The sequence below is a fragment of the Protopterus annectens genome, chromosome 16.part0 (assembly GCF_019279795.1).
Source record: "Protopterus annectens isolate FY-2018-M chromosome 16.part0, PAN1.0, whole genome shotgun sequence".
Lineage (NCBI taxonomy): Eukaryota > Metazoa > Chordata > Ceratodontiformes > Protopteridae > Protopterus > Protopterus annectens.
In genome coordinates, this window is record NC_056750.1 from 728310430 (window position 1) to 728333880 (window position 23451).

Genomic DNA, 23451 nt, shown 5'->3' on the forward strand with positions numbered 1-23451 from the left:
GAGGTAGCAAAGACAATGTGTTTGAGTGGTTCTTGCCATTGCCCAGCATGATGACATATATTATATATTATTATATCCAATTATTTTAAGTCGTGTCATTCTAGTGGAATTCATTATGTTTCATCTTAAGATGAGATGGCTTCTGCTTTGCCTCAGATAGTCTGCTGCTCTCTTACAAGTGTCTGACATGCTGGCTATAGCCTATGCTACCCTCATAGTGTCTTTTTTTAGGTAGAGCACATGTCATGGACATTCTAACCTAGTAAATTCTAGTTTGCAACACATTAATGATGTGGCTTAACTTAACTCATTACAGCCGAGTGACACCTAAAGGTGTTCTGTAGTTACATCCTACTGACACCTCTAAGCATCAAATATTGCTTGTTCATATTGCATCATTAATTCACAACCATGCTGAATAAAACATATTACAAATTCATCTTAAAGCTTATACAATGGCAAACACAACTGTATTCTCTGTGTAGTGCAGGAAATGAGCTATTAATTGTTGTGCATATAATATGTATTTAAATTGTCATAAGTTAATGTTATTCCTAAATATCTTGACAACCAAGTAGCATAGACAGAACTGCACATCCTCATAGGAAAGTTCTCAGCTTGATGAACATAGTGCTGCTACCTGTTTGTGTATAACTTGAGTGGTTACTGAGATATCGTAAGATGTCTACCAAATATTACAAACTTAGTATTTTCTGCGTTTACAATGACTTATAAAATCCAGTTTATGACTTAGAACCTAAAGAATACTTCCATTATAAAAATATTTTATATTGAATAGTTAGCCATTTACACTCCTTTAGTAACCCCTGTGGTTCCAGAGATATGAACATTTGTTGGAAACATGAGAACATAATTTCATTATGTCAAAAAGCTTAGGATCTGCCCACTGGAAGATAAAATGCAAACTTCAGGAGCTCCATGGGAGTTAATGAGTTAATACCAGGATTTTTAACAAAATAATAAAAAAAATGCCCAGACTTGTAGCTCTCCCATAACTTTAACATACTAGTATATCTGCATATCTGTACCGTGTGAGGCATTCTATCACAGCAGTGAAAGCATTCCCTCTGTTCTTGCATATAATGCCTCTGACATCTTCAGACACATTGGCAAATGTGGGAGAGTATCAGTCTTTGTCAAAGATGGCATCAGTATATTACAGTTTTGACACACCACAATTGAATTCTTAGATATCCAAATCACCATAAAGAGAACTAATTACCACTTCATAGCCAGTTATAGAATATCCTCTATGTCTGCTTCTGAGTATTATAGATGTGTTAACACATTATCTGAAATCCCAATTAGACGCAACACCATGCTACTGCGGGACTTCAACTATGCAGCAATGAAATGGGTGACCTACATTGCCAATGGTCAACATGCCCTACATGTCCTTGACATTATAAATGTTTATAATGTTAACATTCTTTAAATAGTTATCCATGCTGCTAGGAAGCCTAATATCCTTGATCTAGTTGTCACAAATATGTCCATTTTTGCACATCTCTTGATTTGTCAACCTGCCTTGTTAAATCAGACAATACTTTAGAAACCTTTTCCTTTAAAAATGTTGGTACCTGCGCAGCAAATACCAATATATTTAAGGACTTCTCAAAAGCAAATCTTTACTTACTTGATGACCTAAATACATTCTGCTGTGATCCTCCTCAAATGGATCCCATTTCTAAAGCTGCTGCCTGTGCTTCTGTCTTCTACTCTCAATTAAATACTTGTATGAATATGGCAGTCCCTATCTGTACCAAATATAATGAGGAATTAATAAGAAATGTGGTGAAATACCCATATAAATGCATTATAAAACAAGAGAAAGAAACATATTCATGCTTATAAGAGGTTTTATTGTACCTACCTTAAGAGGTCACTTAAGCAAACTATTAAAGAAAGTAAAGGAACTTTTTGGAACCTAAAGCTGAGAATGAACTTAAAATAGTCAGTGAAATAAAAAATCTTTTTTTTTAATTATAGCAAGAAGTAAATAACTAACACCCAACAATGTTCAAAGCTAGCCCACAATAATACTCTTACAGTGGAGAAAAGGGCAAAGTTCACCATGGTGGCCAAGTGGTTAGTTTCTCAGAGGGAAAATAGGATGTTCAGTAGTTTGTTATTTTAAGCTTTTGACAATATGGTTTCGATATGTAAAAGTTGACTAAATGGTAAGTTGACTTTATGAAGTAAATCAATATATACATATACATGAATTAAAATGTAATACTCAAGTGTCAGCAATCAAACCGATGCACAAAACTTAGAGAATTCAAACGTTGTCATGTTACAATGCATGCACTGAACATAATCTTCAATGCATACAGAATTCAACTTAAAAAAGAAACAAAGGAAAACATTATTGAAATATATGATGATATATGTCACTGTATCACCGATTCACTAAATTGGCATGCATTACATTTGCCAAACTCATTATATGGGGGAGCAAACCCTCCTGTACCCCATGTCTCCTACTAATTACATATACCAACTAAATTTTTTCATCTAAACAGATGGTTGCCAGGTGTGTGAGCCTGCACAATTCTCAAGGTTGGACAATATGGTCTTCGTATGATACTACGCGAACTTGGTGTTAGTGCATATATAATTAGCAGGGGGAGGGTGAAGCATAGTTCCCCTGCAGTCCTACAAAAACAATGTTTTTTTTTTCTGTTTTTCTAGTTTGCTTAGTGGGGTGTTTACATTTTTGATATCTATTTATATCTATATATCTATCTATATGGATCTAGGACTGTTGAACGAAACTTCAACATCCCAAATCCACAATAACCGAACACACTGTAACGAAAGCACTTTCACCAAAAAAGATCTTTCTTTACAGTGCGTTACAAAAAATAAATCTACTTTTATGCAGGAGGGCAAGCCCCCCTGCACTCCCCAATGTAGGGGGCTGTGCCCCCACACCCCCCCCACTTTAATATTCTCACTCTGAGGTCACACTACAGTGGGGAAAAGGGAATTTTCCCTTATCTGCACCATAGTGCGACCGGCACAACGAGCATACTTATCTGAAAGTGCTGCTTCGGTGAACAGCACTTTCGGTTAAGTATGTTCGTTGATTTTTGCTTCGGCAGAAAATGACGTCTGGGATCAGTATGAATCCCATCCATATATATGTGTGTGTGTGTGTGTGTGTATATATATATATATATATATATATATATATATATATATATATATACTTTTATTTTGATGTAGTTCTCCTTGAACAGTGCATATGTTTATTCTTAATGTTTTATTCCAGCACATTCTCCATACTTTGTGTTAACTGCGATTTCAGCACTCTCATAAGCACCTCAGATATACTTCATTAGAAAAGCATAATTGGCTGATCTAATCAGTACAGCAGCCTCAATATACAGTCTTTTTCATTAGGAGTATTCTGGAATATATTATCTGCTCAATACACTGACTATATTTCAAACAATGCACTGAATTTGATTTTGTTGCTATAGGGATCTATCACACTTGCATTTGCAGTCATTTTTTTTCAGTGAAACAAAACCTCCTGATGTAGTCATTGTATTACAATGACATTTTCATGCAAGACCAATGAACATGACAGGACAATAATGCTAAAATGTCAGTACATCTTAGTTTCTCCTACCATACTATATGTTTCAAACACATCTAACGTTATGTTTTGGGAACAGAACTAATTTTTCAGCTTCTAAATGTCTTAAGAGACTCCTCCTTCATAATAGCTCATGGTAAATCTGTGTACATTTATAAATATGTTTGTTCACCGTATTTTACTTATATATGACCATTTTTAGTTATCGTGTTAATTTTGTAAGTTACTTTTGAAATGTGTTTTTCACTTTTCCTGATCTAACATGTTTTTTTCTCTCACTGTGTTATCGCATCTGTTACCTTTAAATGTTTTTGTGTACTCTGTCATACAATAACTTGTGTTTACATTTATTACTTGGAGCTTTTTTCCCTCGGGCCTCCACTGAAAAGGGGCTTTTGCCCAGTTGGACTAAACTAGTTAACAAATGTCAAATAAAATAAATAGTGATCTGTAATATTTTTTCATGTTGTAATTTAAATGCACATCTGTCATTTACACTTTTGCTGATGTGTACAACGTTTTCTGTTATTAACAGTGTAGGAAAGTGGGTCTACTTCATATGATCTAAATTTCATTTGACTGAGATCAAAACACTGAAATCTCATTTGACTGAAACTCATAACACTGACACATTAAAGTAAAAGGTATATGCCCTTTTCCCCACTGTAGTGCGATCCTGGAGTTAGTATATATAGTTAGGGGTGGGGGGTGGGGGAGTATATTATACATTTTAAACCATACACATGGATATTTATAACTGCAATGAATAACTCTTGCAGAAAACAATATTTACCTAAACTATGTGGGGAGCTTTGTCCCCCACACCCCCCTAACTATATATACTAACTCCAGGATCACACTACAGTGGGGAAAAGGGCATATACCTTTTACTTTAATGTGTAAGTGTTATGAGTTTCAGTCAAACAAAATATAGGTCATATGAAGTAGACCCAGGAAATTATATTATACATGGCATATTTTAATGACAGCAGTATCCTATTACTTTAGGAAAAACATCTTGATATTTGCTGGAGTTTGTGAAAGAAAAAAACGAATGAAAGAAGGTGGCTGTTATCTACTAAGTAGAACAGAATAATAATGTTTCTGTCAAAAGTTTATTTTCCTCCCCATATTTCCAGGCCCAGTGCTTCAAATTACTTTCTGGTACATTTTCATCTTGTGCAGCAAACAGAAAAAAAAGCAGTACATTTTATGGTCCATGTGTGACCACTGATGGTTATTTAGATTGTGGTTCTCTTCTGTAACATCAACCTCTACATTTAGACATACTACATCATCTGCCGATGTTATTATATTAAGAAGTTCAATCAAGCAAGACCTATGTCTGATTAGAAATCCCAGTCGGTAGATGTCAAGTACTTTCTCAGATTATATACAGTATAATTGTGTTATACAGCAGGATGACATGAATGCAAAAAAAATATGTCAGTCTGATAGAAAAAAAAGATGATATGCAAATTTATAACAGTGGAGTTCTGTTCTTCATGCAAGTTTTCTTCTTCAACAGCAAATAGGAAATAATAATAAAAATGAAAAATGTATTAATTTCATGGTTCGAAACCTAAAATGTGAGCTAGTCAAAGACAATGCTTTTCACATATGTATCTGAAATACAAGGTTTAATTTTAGATTCTTTAAAAGTGTTTGATCATTCTGAATGTGATTCTAAAAATTACTTTTAAATGTTATGTTGATAATTAATGTAGCTTGAAAATAACTTTTATTATTTCTTTCTTTAACTTTAAATGCGTATGCAATAAGATAATATTTGTACACCACTGGGAATGGCTCATTTGAGAAATCCCTTTTGCTTCACAGGAAAGCAGATAAGTAAAGATATATATATATATATATATATATATATATATATATATATATATATATATATATATATTCAACATTTATTGCCTACATGAACATTATATTATTGTAGCCATGAATATTGTGAACCAGCTACTTTGTAGTGACCTGATGTAGGTTATTGAATTGATCTAATATCTATTGATAAAAGATTATCATAGTCTGCCATTTTGGTAAAATACTGACATTTTTGAACATTATAGTTTCAATTTAAAGTAGACAGGCAGTGTACAATTGTAATAAAAATATATGTCTGTATATTAACTTATCATGCATTGAAATTATGTACAAGCAAGCAAAATTGTGCAATCGGAAAAATAATTGGAAAATTAGGTCCATTCATCAGAGAACTATTTTATTTGACCTGGCTCTTGATATCTTGTTTGTTATAAAATATTGGCACATTTGTACATGATAAAAACACCACAGCTGTCCCATATAGTTCAAAGTTTGTAGGCGATGAGAAGGTTACAGCTTATTAGAATTGCTGAAACTGTAGTAAATATGTTAAAATTCAGCTTAATTCATGTCACTGGAGTATGATGCTAATCCTGGAAACTTGTTGAGTCTTTGTTAATGAACAGTGACTTGCATTTATACCATCTGCTTTTTACGATCTTGGAAAACCTTCAGCGATGTACGTAATAAAAACATATGCTGCTTCACAGTACATGTTGAACTGCTGTCCAGACATACCAGGTGTCTACATATAATACTCAATATAGTTGTTGAGAAAGGTGTTAGAATAATCAAACTATTTAAATATTGCACCCTTCTGCAAAAAAATAGTCACAGTCTACGCTAATTGTACTGCTTAAAGAAAACTCACACCTTTATTTATATGGGCGTGTAATGCCTATTTTTGGTCGCAAATTCAGTAGAAGATTAGGTGCATCTCTGTGATGCTTGAAAGAGCCACTAATATATAAAAATTATAAAACTAGCCAAGACACCAAAAGACATTTGACTTTGCATTTTTAAGGTAGAAATAAGTAACACATTTTTAACATACTAACAAAATAATTGCAAACTTAGGTCCATTCAACAGAAATTTTAATTTGACCGAACTCTTGATTTTAAATTGTATGACACCCATAATAATAGAAGAAAAGAAAACACAGTTGCACTCTTTAGTTGCAACATTATCATCCATGCTATTCTATGTAAGATGATTTTCTGGTAACCCCAAACCCAGCACAGTCGGATGGATGGATACTGTGCAACATTCCAATGGAATAAAACACGGCCTTTATCTCTGATGGCAAAATGGTGTAGATTAAAGATTTACTAAAACAAGAAATGTCCAATGACTATTTTACATTTCTAACATAAATATGCCTAAACATCTCAGTGAGGATGTCAGTGGTTACAGTATTTAATTGCCCACAACAGAGATAATACATTTTACATGTTGACATTGTTTATCATTATAACAGTATATAAAGGGACTTAGCACACAAATATAAAGTTATTAACTTAACTCTTCAAGTTTTGACAGTTTATATTTTAATTTTTAAGGGCCGAGAAAGAGCAGTTTTTTTTTTTTTTTTTCATTATTAGTGGTTGTTTAGACAAAACATTTCACTAGAACAGTCACAAACATTTATTTAATTATTGACTTACCTAGCATAGCTTATCAGTAGATTAATGATCTAAAACAGGATATAAACATGAATAAACAGACAGACAAGAAACCCCCATAAAACCTTTTCTTCTCATACATTGCATCTTTTTTCATCGTCACTACTGGTATTTCTTGTTTCAAAGAAAATTTCAATGATCCCAGCCATTAGAATTATTTCAACTAATGACTGACAAAAAACTGAATAAGACTTGATCAAGAAAAGTAATCTTTAAAGCATTTAATGGCAGTCACAGCTGAAGCAAAGTAAAAACAATAAATACAACCAGCTTATTAGGCTATACTTGCCTCATGTACTGCACCTAAGCTTCATTGTAAGAAGTGCAGGAAAATTATATACAGAAATATTCTCATTTATAGTAAATGTTGTCATGTTCCTTTTGGTCTTATCTGTATCTTAGAGACTAATAGGACAAAAAGTTAATACACTGAGTTGTATAATTTGATCGTGCCTGTATATTCTTCAGTTTTTGCATGTATTGAGCTTATAATGAATTAACTCTAAAATATATTTTTTGCTCCACTAAGCTTTACTGGCCCTAATGTGGCTACTAAAATGGGAAATATTTCTGAATGTTCACCCTGAAAATAAATAAGTAAATAAATAAAAACTATCTATTAACGTGTGCTAGAGTTTCCAATTCCTTCTCTTTATGATTAGTGGTTCTTACGTGTTAAAACTCTCTCAGTAATATCAACTGAACTTTTAACAAATAATCCACAGAGCATGCGGATTAAGCACAGTGGAAGATGGATTAATTACTGTGTAAATACTGATGCTGGGTGAGCATGTACTGCTCCCACATCTTTATTATAAAATACATAACAAAAGGTTAGATTTGTAAGTAGGAATGATTGATTTTACTGTAGCTTATATTTTTAAAATATGACAAAATAACACTGACCACATACTTCTCTCCCTTTTTGAATGAAAGAAACTTTTATCTCCCAGTTTTCTTCTCTGTCCCTGTTTCCCATGCTGTTTCCTTATGTTAAAATATAATTTCCATAAAGTATTGTTTTTAGCATTCCTTCAGTGGTTTATCAAAATGGATTTGAAATGCTGCGTATATGCTATTGCTACGTTTACAGCTACATGTTATTTGTATCAGTTTCCCTATATGTGCTAAACATGTAAGTGTTCAGTCAGTGTTTTCCTAGTTTGTTTACCTATTGTTACTCTTTCTTAGTTGTATTGTATAGGTATTTAAAGGTATTTTAAAGCTGGAAGGGGGTATCTGATGAAGTTCATAGTATTTTGTTTTGAATGAACGTGCTTAAATTATTGAAGTGTGTCCAGTTGACTTGTCTAGGGAGCTTCATTTTCTTTGTCAACTATTCTTCTCACAAAGTTTTGGGTTTTTGTCTTCCCTAGTTGTCATTTCTGTAGCTTGAGAGGGATTTTGAGACTGTAGACTGTAGACATTGTAAAAGTGAAAGGCCTATATTCCTTAATATTTGCATAAGAATGGAGCTAGTTTGTACAAAAAACATTGCTGAAGTGTTATGACACTGCTGCTTATAGCAGGTGTGCAGATAGTCATTTGAGATCAGTAAGTCAGTAGTTTGACTTGAGGCATGCTACTAGATGAAGTTTTTTCCCAGTAGTACACAGACTGACAGTTCACTGAAAAAGTATTTTGTAACGCACAGATACCTTTATCAGATCCTCCCTACAGATACTCCATCTCTTATTCCTGTGTTTTACCTTATGTTTCTTCCCATTCTAGGTTTTGTTGTTAAAATTAGTAAATATACTTCAAAGAAATAATGAAAATGGATACCTTAAATATAAACTAGACAGGAGACCAGCAGATATACATTTAAAGGTGAGAACTGATAACATCTGCGGGACTTGCTTAGTATGCAGCAAGCAAATTTTAATTACGTTGTTTAACGGTAAATATACACATTAATTTAGGTGTTTATGGTGCTTATCAATAAACACTTTTACATTATCTTTGCAAAATTGTTCTCCAACAATGTAATATGTGTTCTTCATATTGGGTACTGCTGCAGTAGCCTTAGCTATATGGGTTATATCCTGCCACAGATATAATGGTCATCAATCTTTCAAAGCTTCAGAGCACCTGCCCTGCCCCCAAACTGTCAAGCAAATCAAACTGAGTTGACTAAAAGATAATTTTGGGCAGGAAGACTTTCATAGCTTTACTGTCACTGAAAAGCATGCTTCTGTGAGGCTTTTGAGGATTAATAGTTGGCTTGTGTTTTTCTTTGCTGGGCAGATAACGTCTCCTTGGGGGAAATTAAAAAGTTCCAATTTCTTAAATTTGTTAATGTTTTCTTACTTTCCTCTACAGGAAGGTTATTTTAAAGCTATGAGTGTTGTTATTTAATGAAGTGCTGTGACAATCTAATGTTGTGTTAAATGGAACACTCATTTGTCCTGGTCCCCTTCAATAAACACATCACACCAAATGACATTTGACAACCTTTATTAAACTTCCATAAACATAACTTGTTAACCAACATTTATTAATTACAACTGGAACATAGTATATTTGATTTAATCATGACATAAACATCCAGGTAATGTTAATCAGGACAGTGTGACCTCACTCATCCTGACACAATAAGCAGCATCCCTACCTCCACTCACTTACTTTAATTATGAAGCAGTGTCCCACCACTCACTTCATTACCATTTATTGAATTACACATCCAACCAAATAAGCACCATCCTTACCTCCGCTTGCTTATTTTATTTGCCAAGCAGTGTCCAAGTGCGTCCTTTCCTTCTCCAACTCAAATGAACATCCAACACCAGAGTGGGACAGAAGAGGGAAAGCCTGCCCCTATTCTCCACCCACCAGCCTGGCCAGGCTGTTCCCCCTCTCCTCTACCAAACTTTTGACAACTCACCAGCTCATTAAAAGGTCTTAAGCCAAGCATCACTAGGTGGACACCATTCTCTCCAACCAAATTGGATCTGTGTCAACACCGCCCAGACCCTATCACATAATTATCAAATGTGGCCAATTTTTAAATGGCTGAAAAAAAAAAAACAGATCCCTTCCCAATGCAAAATTTACCAGCTATAACCTCTTAATGAAGCATAACCCTTGAATCTTAAACTAGACTCTCACTTAACTAGCATTATCTGCCACTTACACCACCAAAACACTAAACCCACACCACAAAACCACACACAAGAACAATTGCACCATCTTGTGTGACTGCAGCCCTGTTTAACTACCCAGTGTACCTATTAATATTCAAAAACAAAAAAAACCCTTCCAATCAATACTATAGCTATCCACATTACCAAATGTCTGATATAACATTCAATGTCATCCTAACATGTTATAACCAACAAGCCACCCTCCAAATGACTGATATCTCATATCCGTATGTATACCTATCATGTAATCCACCAGAAATCTAGGAAGTCCAATGCAGCCCAAAATAAGGCCATGTAACTGACACGCCATCATGCCCAACTGCAACTCCCCTGTTCCACCACATGGATCTACTAATAATTAAATGAACATTATTTTTTATAATGAATCAATTGCATAGCCATCCTGGCATCATACCCACTACCCTTATAATGCAATGAACATCGGACATCCAAAACCACTTTATTAATGACTTCATTCCCATGAAAGACCACACCAGTCATGGTCCCATGGCCCCCTATTTGCAAAACCACCCCTTGCGATCAACGTGGCAGTGCAATATCTGTTAACCATCACACTAACGTAGCATTAACCTTACAGCATCTGCACCATCACTCAAGATTTAGAAATCATATCTTTTATGACAGGAATTTTTAATTATAATTAACTAAAAAACATTTTTTATATGTTTGTTTTCATTTAATAGTTAATTTAGTTAGTATTAAATTTTTTTTTTAATTTTATTAACTTTTCCTGTCAAAATATAAGAGACAAGTTTCTAGCATCTGACTTCAACATGAGCTTCACAAAATCTTCTCATCAGGAATCAGCATTAAAAAAAGAGTTTCAAACTCTTTTAACTACTATTCAGGAATTATCAACAACAGTTGACAGAATGGACATGAAGACTGATGTTTTTAAAGAAACCACTTCTCAACAAATGGAGACTTTACATCAAGACCTTAAACAGCAGAAGAAACAAATTACTGGTAATGAAACATCACTAAACAACATGGATAGTAGAATACAACAAAATGAACATAATTTAGAATTTCTTCTAAAGCAAAATTCCCTGCTTCAAATAAAAATAGATGATCTAGAGAATAGATCGCTAAGAAATAACATCAGGATCTTCAAACTACCAGACAATCTAGAAGAAAATAATATGGAGAATGTTTTAAATTCATGGATACCTGAAATTTTATAGCTTCCTGAAGCACTTTCTTTTGGTATAGAAAGAGCTCACAGGTCCTTATCTACATCCAAAAATACCAAAAGTAATTCCACAAAGTCAGTCATAGCCAAATTTCTATCAACACATGAAATAGTTTTGAAGACTGGATGGTCTTAAGTCACCAATCAAATACAAAGATAACATAATTTGTTTTGATAATGACTATTCTACATCTGTCATAACTAAAAGGAAACAATTCTTACCATTACTTAAAGAAATAAAAAAAAACACAGATAAAGTCAGCGTCTCCTTCTCCCTGCAAGGCTGAAAATCTTTCTTCAAGATGGTCCAAAGATATTTGAGGAACTAGATGCAGCTATCAAATACATAAAATCTAATAAAACATTGGAAAATGGACTGGGCTAGTTCAAGTCTTAAAAGAATTGCTGAAAATGGTACCTGGAAAACAAACATAATAATAAACTCAAAAAATAATGTTTTACAACATGGATTTTATATTCTTTTTTACTTACATATGATATTTCTTATGACCCAGTAGTCAAGGAAAATGAAAATGGTTCAACAGATGAGTGTTTTTCTAATCTTTATTATATTGTGTTTTTGGCTTATGTTACCTATTGATTAGTTTATTGGATTCTTACAATAGCTATTAGCATCTTGTTTTATCTTATGTCTTTATTAAAAATTTTAGTTCTCCTTGTATTAGATATTTTTTTTAAAAATACACATAGTCTATACCCTATATAAACTTACTTTAAAATACGTTCTGCTTTATTAAAAATAAGAAAATTTGAATATTGCCCCTTACTTGCATATGCTTTTAAATACATTGTCTGCACTAGTTTAATATTGTTTTCTTTCACAGACACTAAGTTGCTATATATTGCTATGATAGCATTGTTGGCATCCCGGTTGCTGTCTTTTCTCTTTATCTTGTTAATAATAATTAATGTCCATATATGAATGGTTTAAGGTTTACTTTTGCCACAGTCTTTATGCCCTTTTTTCTATGGTTTGATTTAAGTTATATGTCTCAAAGTGGCTATAGGAATTGTGTGATAGATATGTTGTTGGTGATTTTTCATATTAATTCACTATTGTCACTTTAATTAATTGTTTGCTTCTGTTTAAAGCAGTTGAATATATACATCTGTTTGTGGTTCTGGGAAATGTATTTTTTATGATTATATTGTTTTTATTGAGTATTTGGGGCTTGTGGTTTCATTTGGTGCCCCTTTGTATTGTGCTGTATTTGCTTATTTGAGTCATGATGATTGGTGGCTTTGGGCTTATAGTGGACCCGAAGACACAGTAATTCTGAGGGTTGTTTGTTTATTTTTTTCTTTTCTTTTGCTCCATTCTCTACTTTAGCATAAAATAAGGCTTTGGAGTGTTGCTGTAGCATCTTGAGCTGCTCTCAAGACATAGGAAGCCTTCAGTTGTTGTCAGTACTGCCTACAGTTTCCTGCTGAAACTTTTGAAGATGTTTGCACTTGCTACGGCTCGATGATATGTACTCACGCACCTCTGAACTTCTTCAAGAGCCGTATGACATCATCAACAGCTCGATGGACATTTTTAAAAGGCAGTATCTGTATCCTTTTATATTTTTGGACCTTACAGCAAGAATTACATTGTTTTTGCCTTTTACAAAAAGGTAAAATCATCGCAAATCTTTCTATGAGGACTTTGGTACATTAAAGATAGACTTTATTCTAACATGGAAAGTAGGCGGTAGTCTTCAGCTTGGTGGGCAGAGAGGGTTTGATTTAATGTAAAATAACTACAGCAACATTTATCACATTAGCAAAATGATTATACCAGTTCTAAACTATTAAATCTACAGTTGGAAAACACTTATGTATTTTATAATTTAACATTTGCTTAGAAATTATTAGTGGCTAGTCTTAAAACAAGAAATCATTCTGTCTAACATTTTATATCTTAATTACTTTAAAGCACTGTTATTTATAGCTGTTAACAGTCTTATTCTTTGATAAGTGTTAATGACTTGAAATTATCAGCTGTAAATACGCTGATGCAACTAACTCTGTTAAAGGTACTGGTGATTTAATAACTAGAGGAAAAGATGATACTAAATTTGCTACAAATTCTGTGGTTTGCTCAGATTTCTTAATTTAAACATGTTAGATCCATACTCGTATGACTGTGTATGTGTATACATGTGTGTGTGTGTGTTTATATATATATATATATATATATATATATATATATATATATATATATATATATATATATATATGTATACATATAGAAAAAAAAATTCATTTATTTATTATTTGTTTTACATTTGTTGTCCCGGGTTCTCCTACAGTTTTGAGGAGCCTTTTTTTCTTAGCGGAGACCTGGAGAGAAAGGATTTAACATGTTACACAATTTTCATTATTAATTAGCATAAAGAAGCAATGGTACAGAATTATTACAAGACATTAAGTAACAGTACAATGCTATGCAATCTCAATAATTAGAATTATGCTGTTTTTTATTAACAGTAGTATTGTTATTGCTTATCAGCATTGTATAGATTAGAAGTAACTAAATGTAACAAGACACTTTGCAAATACAGCTATATAAAACTAAAGTAGCACATTTGTGTAGTTATTAATTTTTAAAATTTTATGTAAGATTTGCAAATAGATTTGGTGTTTCCCTGATATATATTTTAAGATGAGTACAATTTCCTTTGATTGCTTCTGAAGTGGTGATTTTATTCTACATCTTAGACTATCAGTATAGTTAAAATTCTCACTTTAGATAGATTGTTGGTTTAGCTATATATGCTATATCCACTGTAATGTTGCATTATATCTTACTGATGAATTGTTTAGTATATCTTTTGGTTTTAAAAGGATTGCTTAAAAAAAAAAGAAAATATAGTTACATATATTATGTACAGTTACCTTTTTAGTTGTTTGCTAACAACCATGATATACTTGTTTATCTGTCATGTGAAGCATTTTTGTATTGTGCTGACTGTAGTGACTTTTAGAACAGTGTAGTCTTATTGTATTAGTAAATGTTATAACTCTATAATTTTAAAAATGGTTTAATTGTAATTACTTGATTATATTTTCACTAACCACAACATAAAACTGACAACTAGGATACAACAACAACTATAAATATTAGAAGTAAAAATGTTTTTTTTTTTTTTGCTGATGATTTGAATTTCAGTTTTATGCTGGCACTTTTACAAGTCGCTAGCATCATGAATAGTCTTTCTTTTTTGGGTAATGCATTAACTGCTAGATTTTTGCTAAATATAAATCTGGGAGACTTTAAAATGACCTTGCAAAAATTTTACATTCCTAATTTTATAACTATGATACTAGATATTTAGTAACCTTATAATATGTTATTCTTTGTTGCAATTTATTTCTAGTTTACTTGTTTATTACTTAATCTAATATAAAATCTATGATGAGTTCTCCTTTTGCATAACACAGACATTATTATCAACAAGCCATGTTTTTAATTATGAAATACTTCATACTTAGGTGGAACTTGATAGAAATATGTTGCTAGTATGTTTGTTAGTTTGAGTGATTAATGTCACTCATATTAGGAGTTTATAACTCCAGGTGGGTTTTAGAGGGTTTTATAGTAAGAAGATCCTGTTATTATTTTTGATAATATTCTTGTTGATGTTCACTAAAACATGTATAGTAGAAAGTTATTCATATAACTTTAACTTTACATTTTTATCTATGCTTCACACATTATATATTGCTGTATTCTCTCCATTTTTCTAGTATCATCTCATAGATCAAAGTTTTATAAAAGTTTTAATCAGTATGTATTACAACGCAAACAACTTATAACATGACATCTTTACATTGTATTTCCCTTATATTTCCCTTAACATAAATGATCTAAATAACCATAACAAGAGAAGGTATTTGAACAAATATCTCCAGTTACATAATTGACAATTAATTTTTCATCAAGAAAATAATTTGATAGAGGGTGATGTTTCCAAATTAGAATCTAAATCTTTTTCAATCCTTACTAGTTCTGAGCACTCTCAAAAAAGGAGGTGCTGAAATACGTTGGAATAATAAGTTACCACAACCTAAAATAATAGACTCATACAAAGATAATAAAGATTTGCTAGCTTCTATTGTCATAGAGTTGAATAACTTAATTTTCACTCTAATTAATATGTACTGGATTCCTGGCTTTGGACAGAGTGCACAACAACATATAGATCATATTATCCAATTCTCTAAGGGCAATATTATATTAGCTGGTGACTTTAACTGCATTTTTAATAGCTCAGACTCTACTTCTAAAGGTAAGAGAAGAGTTTCAAGTTCAGCCAGATTACTAAAAGAGTTTTCAAATTCCTTTTTAATGAAGGACATTGATAATTGCGCTGACCCAGAATCATTATTCTATACATTCTTCTCACACAGACACAACACATTCTCAAGAATAGACAGAGTTTTTATTTCTAACAGTTTAACAGATTCTTTAAGTAATGTAAAAGTTATTATGTGTCCCTTTTCAGATCACAATTTTACAGCCTTTGATATATATATATATATCTATATATATATATATATATATATATATATATATATATATATTTATACACATACCAATGTTCAGATAAAACGGATACCAGCATATATCACTAAATTAAAAGATTTTAACACCTTCATATTAGAAGAAGTTCATAGTTTTTTTAGAATTTAATACCAACAATATTACACCTGAAATTTTCATCTGGGATATAATGAAGGCATATTCATATGGCAGAATAATTGATTGGTATATAAAATAAGATTTCTGTGGGACAAAGATTTAAAAGAGATACAAACTAAACTTGATATTTTGAATCTTGAGTTATCAAAAAAATCAACAAGAAAAATCCCAATTGGATTAATTAAAATCTTTAAATAAGAAGTATCTTGAGATTCTAAACCATAAAACTATGATTAGTCTAGAAAAATTGAAATTTATTAAATTTTCAATAAGTCTCAGATGTTTGAATATTATAGCCAATAAAGTAAAAATATTAAGAAAATTCAGTCACATTAAAGAAATATATTCACCTCAAAAGAAAAAAGGTATCTCATTTACATAACATATTAATTGAATTTAGAGAATTTTTTAAGCTTAACCAGTCTTCTGCACTAATAAACCCAAAGAAAGATATTCAAGCTTTTATAAATAAAAACTCTAAAAAAAGATTAACAGAAGAATAAATTAAGTTACTTGATAAGCAAGTTACATTAAAAGACATTCCAGAACAAATTAATACACTCAAACAAAACAAAGCACCTGGTAATGATGGTATTATTCCAGAAATCTACAAAATTCTACCGAACGAAGCACTAACTTTGTTACTTTCAATACTATACAAAATAAAAATACTATCTATCCGTCAAGGAAATATACATTCATTTCTCTCATCTTAAAACCTGAAAACGACCCTACAAAATGTAATTCATATAGACCTATATCGTTATTAAACACGGACTATAAAATGTTTGTCTGTATATGCAAAGAGGCATAAAAATTTTCTTCTCAACTTAGATGAGGACCAAACAGGTTTCACAATAAATAGAACAACTTATGATAACATTGAAAGAATAATAACCTTAATTTAATCAAGTAACAACTTAAAAAAATAATTACGAAAAAGCGGCAGCTCTCCACAAAACACCAATAATACCAAAAGGAGTGCAGTCCCAGGAAGGAAGATCTCCAAAAAGTTAAAATAAACTTTTAATGTCACCAAACATGCACAAGACACTTCCACATTAACACTCTTCCAAAATAAATCACGTTTTCGTCACATTCCCTGGACTTCATCAGATCTGATGAAGTCCAGTGAATGTGATGAAAACGCGATTTATTTTGGAAGAGCGTTAATGTGGAAGTGTTTTGTGCGTGTTTGGTGACATTAAAAGTTTATTTTAACTTAAAAAAATAACCTAACTATAGTTAGTTTAGATATAAATTGTGCTTTTGACACAGTTAATTGGGATTTTTATTCTTCTACAGGAACTTAAGTTTTCAAATAATTTTATAAATCTTATCACCCAGTTCTATACAGGCTCTCAAGCTTTTGTCAAAATTGGTTCTAATATATATCAGTTTATACCTATTACTTAAGGGTCTAAACAAGGTTGTCCATTATCCCTGCTTTTATTTACCTTAGTTATGGAGCCTTGGGAAAATTTGATTAGAGATAATAGTAATATTAAAGGCTTTGATATAAGTCTTAATACAACTTCAAAGATTCAGATGTTTGCAGATGACATTCTGATTACTTTGGGATGTAAGAATCCAACAATTCAAGAATTATTTAATGATACAGATTATTTTCAAAAACACTCAGGTCTTAAATTTAATAACAATAAAACACAAATCTTGTTATCTGGCTCAAAAATATAATATTCAAAATGAATTTGAAAAACATATGCCACAGTCCCAACAAATAAAATATTTAGGTATAATTATTGCCAACAATATAAAAGAAATTCAAAAACTGAACTTCAATAAAAATTTAATAGAAATAGATATACTAATACAGAAATGGTCTAAAATAAAATTGTCAATAGAGGAGAAATTATCAGTTATAAAGACGATACTTCTACCAAAAATCTTATACATAGTTCAATATATTTCTATCCCTGCACCTTATACAATAATTAAAACATTTAACACTATGATTAAAAAAATTTCTTTGATACCCAATTAAACCTAGGATCTCTAATATATCATATGTACAGCTGGAATAATGGAGGTATTGCATTACCAAACTTAAAAATATATTCAATTTCCTCAGTTATTAAAACTATTCCATAGCTTATAGATAGTAAATACTAAGCAAAATGGAAAGATTTTATTCTATCTTAATCAAATAATTTAAATAATAATAACCTCTTTAAGCTAAATCTAGTAAATAACACATTCATATGGAATTTAAAGGAATATTTTTCTCTTTGCCCTACCCAAAATTTTATATAAAATTATATTAACGTTATTTTAAAATCCTTTAAAAATGTCATTCTTAGATTTCAGTCATATGAAAGTTGGTTATTCCTTATTTTCCCCATAGCATACACACGGGGTTATTTTTGCCACAAACTTTCATAAAATGTCAATATTTGAGCAAAACATCTGATTTATTGCCATCAAATGTTGAAAAACAATGAACTGCAATCCATTAATACTTTATTGGAAGAGAATGACCTTGATTCATCACTATGGCTTGATTTACAAGAAGCTAGAAATTATATAAAAAACAAATTTGATTTAATACCTTCTTTAATTAAAAATGTAATTCCCAAACTCATTCAGTACGTTATTGCTTTTACTCAACAGAACAATTCAATTAAAATTAGCCTGTCAAATATATATAAAACTATTAAATCAGACCTAGATATATTCCCAGACAATTCTTGGAAATATTTCTCTGACAATAATTGTAACCCTTTAGATAAAGATAAATCAAAATTTCTCCAGTCAGCAGGTAAAACTACTTCATCACTTAAATGGAGAATGTTTACTTGGAGATTTTTAAATAGATCTTTCATCACTCCATATAACATAAATAAGATCTTTAAAGAAAATATACCTTGTTGGAGATGTATGAAGGTACAGAATGCAGACTGGGCACATATTTTCTATGAATGTTTGCACATGAAAAAATTCTGGGAAGTTATTAATAATTTCTTACAAGCAATATTCACTGATAACGTTCTACTTACTAAATCAATAGTTTTATTTAATTCTCCAATTCCATCCTGTATAAAACCAAGTAAATATTCACTTCTTTGGTCTGTACTGCCCATAGCCAGAAAAGAAATTACAAGGTATTGGAAATCATCACAAATTCCCTCTTTTCAAAACTTTAAAGATCTTCTCTTGGAAGTATCTAAACTAGAATCGATGACAATCAAGTCTAGATCTTCTAGGAATACAGCAGTGTATAATCAATGGATGAATATAATTGAATTATTAGAAAATCAATAACTTAAATGTATTAATCAGCTTTTGTTCACTTGTTTTAACTTAAATTGTTTATAGCATAGTGAACATCTTTGTGAATAGTTCATTGTCTTTTTTTGATCTTTTATATTGTGTTTTTGTTTTTATCTATTTCATCATAACATATGATAATAAAATATTATCTGTTAATAACTGTATGTTTCAGAAATGACTTTAATAAAAGTTATTTAAAAAAAAAGATTTAAAAATTAACCTACCCGTAAAACTCCTACAACTGTAGCAGTCGCAGGTAAATCATCCTTACACAACAGAAAGCCCCACCTTGTTCACGCACAACCGCAACACCTACAGTACTCATCCAATCCCTGGAACCTAACACGCCTCAGATAGCAGCACCCACTACCCACACGACTACCATATTAACCAAGTGAAAATGAACCCTAATCCCCAACAGCTGCTAAACTATGATGCCTGCTATATTGAACCATTGTCAAAAGTCTCACATCCCTCCTTCAAGTCATCCTACCCTGGTGACAGCCCAACCAAAAACCAATCCCCCAACAGTACAAACCATCCTGATCCTCCTACCACATTAGTAACCAGTGCAAATCCCATGAATAATCCAATGGAACTACCAAGTCAGCATCCTTAATCCACCCATCACCCTTAAATTCTCCATTTAAAGCTTTCCTTTCAACATGTCACCTTACATCCAATACAGACTCCATTACCTGTGAACTCCAATTACTCCAGGCCAGAGACTGCTGCTCACTCCGCAGACTGCCATCTGTGACCTCATCATGCACCACTCCAGTGAACGGGACTTCCACTGCAACAGCCTCCATCTCCTTTCATGACCACTTCCTTCAAGCCACCAAATGATACCCACTCTGCACCTCCACACCTACAAAAGAAAGGAAACGTGTAAATTGCTGGCACACACAACCAAAATAATGACAACACTAAAGTGCTGCCAGAGGCCTACCCTGTTCTAAGTGCTTCCAGAAGCCTACCCTATTCATCAACTGCAAATGGTCCACAACCCCTCATCCCCAAGACAGTGCAACCTTAGCGGCTTCAGCCTAGTTCTGTTTTGTACTACAAGCATCTCCAACACAACATGGACACAGCACTGCCGGTTAAGATCCCTAAATGGTGAAATGCCTCCATAACATACCCTTACCTCTCAGGCATACCATCTCCTAAAAAATGCTCCTCATTTAGGTCATAACAGTTCATGTTCAAACTGAAGCATCGCTTTCACCAGCCTACTCTATAAATAAACTAATCATGCAGTAACTGCTGTCCTATGCCTTGTAGTTAAAGTTGCTAATGTTCCCCGAAGTTTTACTTGAATAATCTGGCAAACTTTCCATGTTAACAATGTAAATGCTATCAGCGGTAACAGAACTGAAAACTGTTTCATTAAAATTCTATACTATAGCTGAAATCCACACATTCTTAAAAAATCCTATGGATTTCCTAGTCCTAGTAGAAGACAGAGGTAATACCCAGTGGTCTCATGCTTCCCCACGAGCACAATTCAACCTCCTGGCTGACTCTCCCTTGTCATTCAGCTATCCCTTTTACCTCTGTTGTATTATTTCTATTTAAATTCTATCTTCTTACAACCCAGCTACCAAAAAACAGCAAAACCCAGAATAACACTACACAGAGGAACAAATCATATGGCTGCCAGCATGTTCCCAAAATATATCGTAACCCCCCCAAGTTCCACTGCCATAAGAGATCAAGACATCCATGGCGCCCTCTAGCTGGTGCCTGCAATTCCAAAACTGTTCGTCCAGAGGCCATGGTGCCTGCAATTTCCAAAGATTGCTCCTACAAATGCCATGTCTCTTTTGACATGCATCTCCTAGAAATATCTCTAGACATGCGTCTCAACCTCCTAGCACAATAAATTAGACAAACCGAACAATGAAGTAACAAAGATCTTTTTTTCTTTTCTCTCCATTTGCCTTTCATGACTTGAAATTTACAATAAGTGTGACATTAGAATAAATCCTCAATGCATTCAATATCTAAAATTTAAAGGTGCCACTTCTACATTTAATAAAATCATTGGTTGTTTTCTCCTTAAGTACAGGATGCCCGAAATGTGGATTCCTCCAGTGCAATCAGTGTTATTCACATAAATGCGGCCAGTATTTTAGTTCATTATGGGCAATGAAGTCTGCACCAAATGTTTGCTCTTCTGATGGGCATGTAGGCTATAGAATTAGTGTCTGCATGAACACTGCAGTGCTTCAGCCAAACCCACAATGGTATACGACACAGATGAAACAATGACCAAAAGCTCGGACATCTTAAAAACTCTTAGGCAGCCAAGAGGCCAGCTACCATACAGCACTGCAATAAAAGGTCCTGAATTACATGCCTTGGAAAAAAAATCCATATTAGGACTTCCAATCCTAGCCATATCAAAAACAAGACCAAGGGTGTTCTGCCAAAATCTGTGCAGTTGAGAGGTTTTGAACAGGTGTGAAGTCTGAACAAATGCTCATTCTTATGTTCACACTGCAAGCTATAACTATTTGCCAGAAGCCCCTAATTGTATTACAACAGCCTAAAACTGTGATGCTAAGCTCCACCCCTTACATAGTTTCTAGATAAATAGCATGGTCTGTCCCCCCTCCCCTCCACACACAGCACGTGGAGGAAGAATGAGATTGCTTTGCCATGATTTATCTTATTACTTTAGAATCAATATCCTCTATGTTTAACTGTGTTAAATTTGTATTAAAGTAAAGGCTCATGGAATGTTTTGCTGACACAGAAACTGTAATGCCAGATGTGAAAAGAGGTGATAATTGCACCATTTATTCTGTGAAGTACTAACCATAAAGGCTGCTTCCATATAGAATGGCGAGTTTTCTCCTGCACAAATATTTTACAACTTGAATGAGTTGTGATTATGGTGTGTGAAGAGTTTGGACAGTCATACTCAGAACAAGTATCTGAGAAGCTTAGAGACAGTGATTCTTTTCACGTTAATGTGACAAAAATTTGTTCTCATAAATCACAGAAAGGAAAACAGACACTGACAACACATTTATTTTATTTATTTATTTTACATTTTATTTTATTTTACATTTGTTGACCGGGCTAGTCCAGCTGGATATATGTCCATTTTCAGTGGAGGCCCAGGGAGAAAAGCTCCACAAATTACAACAACATAAAAGGTCAAGACAAAGACAATAACAGTATAATTTGGTACATAAGAAGTTTTAACAATTATAGTACAAGCCTAAGATTATATATTTTATATTTCAGTAGGAAAAAGGTAAAATTTATCTAAGAATAGATGAATAAGACTAATACATTTGTATTAGAAATGGTGTAGTACAAATCTTTATAACATATTACAAAATTAGATACACCTAGTAATTTATGATAAGAGATACTAAGGTCTCGCACAAAAACCTAAGAAAGAAAAACACTAGAGATCAATAGATAGAGTATAGAAGAACAGCAAACAAGGATGGATTTCTAGTGTTATTTAACACATAGGTTGTGATACTATATGAAGGCGTTTGATCATTCCACAGTATATACTTATTTACATGAGAAAAAATCCGAAGGTTAAGCTCACTAAAAATTAATGAGACAATACAAGATCATGATCATGGGAGGCTAGGAATTGTGGGAGTCTAGTTAATAGTTAGGTACTTAGTCTGGGTTAACACAGGGGCATAGCCAGTGTGATTTGAGGTAGGGTTTAAGCTTGCTTTTAAATAAGCTAACAGAGGATATTGATAAGTTGTATTTACAATATTTACACAATTCCCTGCAAGCACATTTATTATAATCATAACAAATTCAGTCAGTTTGCAGTTTTAGATCTAACTTTGATTAATGAATATTTTAGCATTAAGTTTTGTACTTTATTAAAAGCAGACATTTTATATCCAGCAATGATCATTTCTCCAGGCATATGTAATTATGACCCTACTTTTTG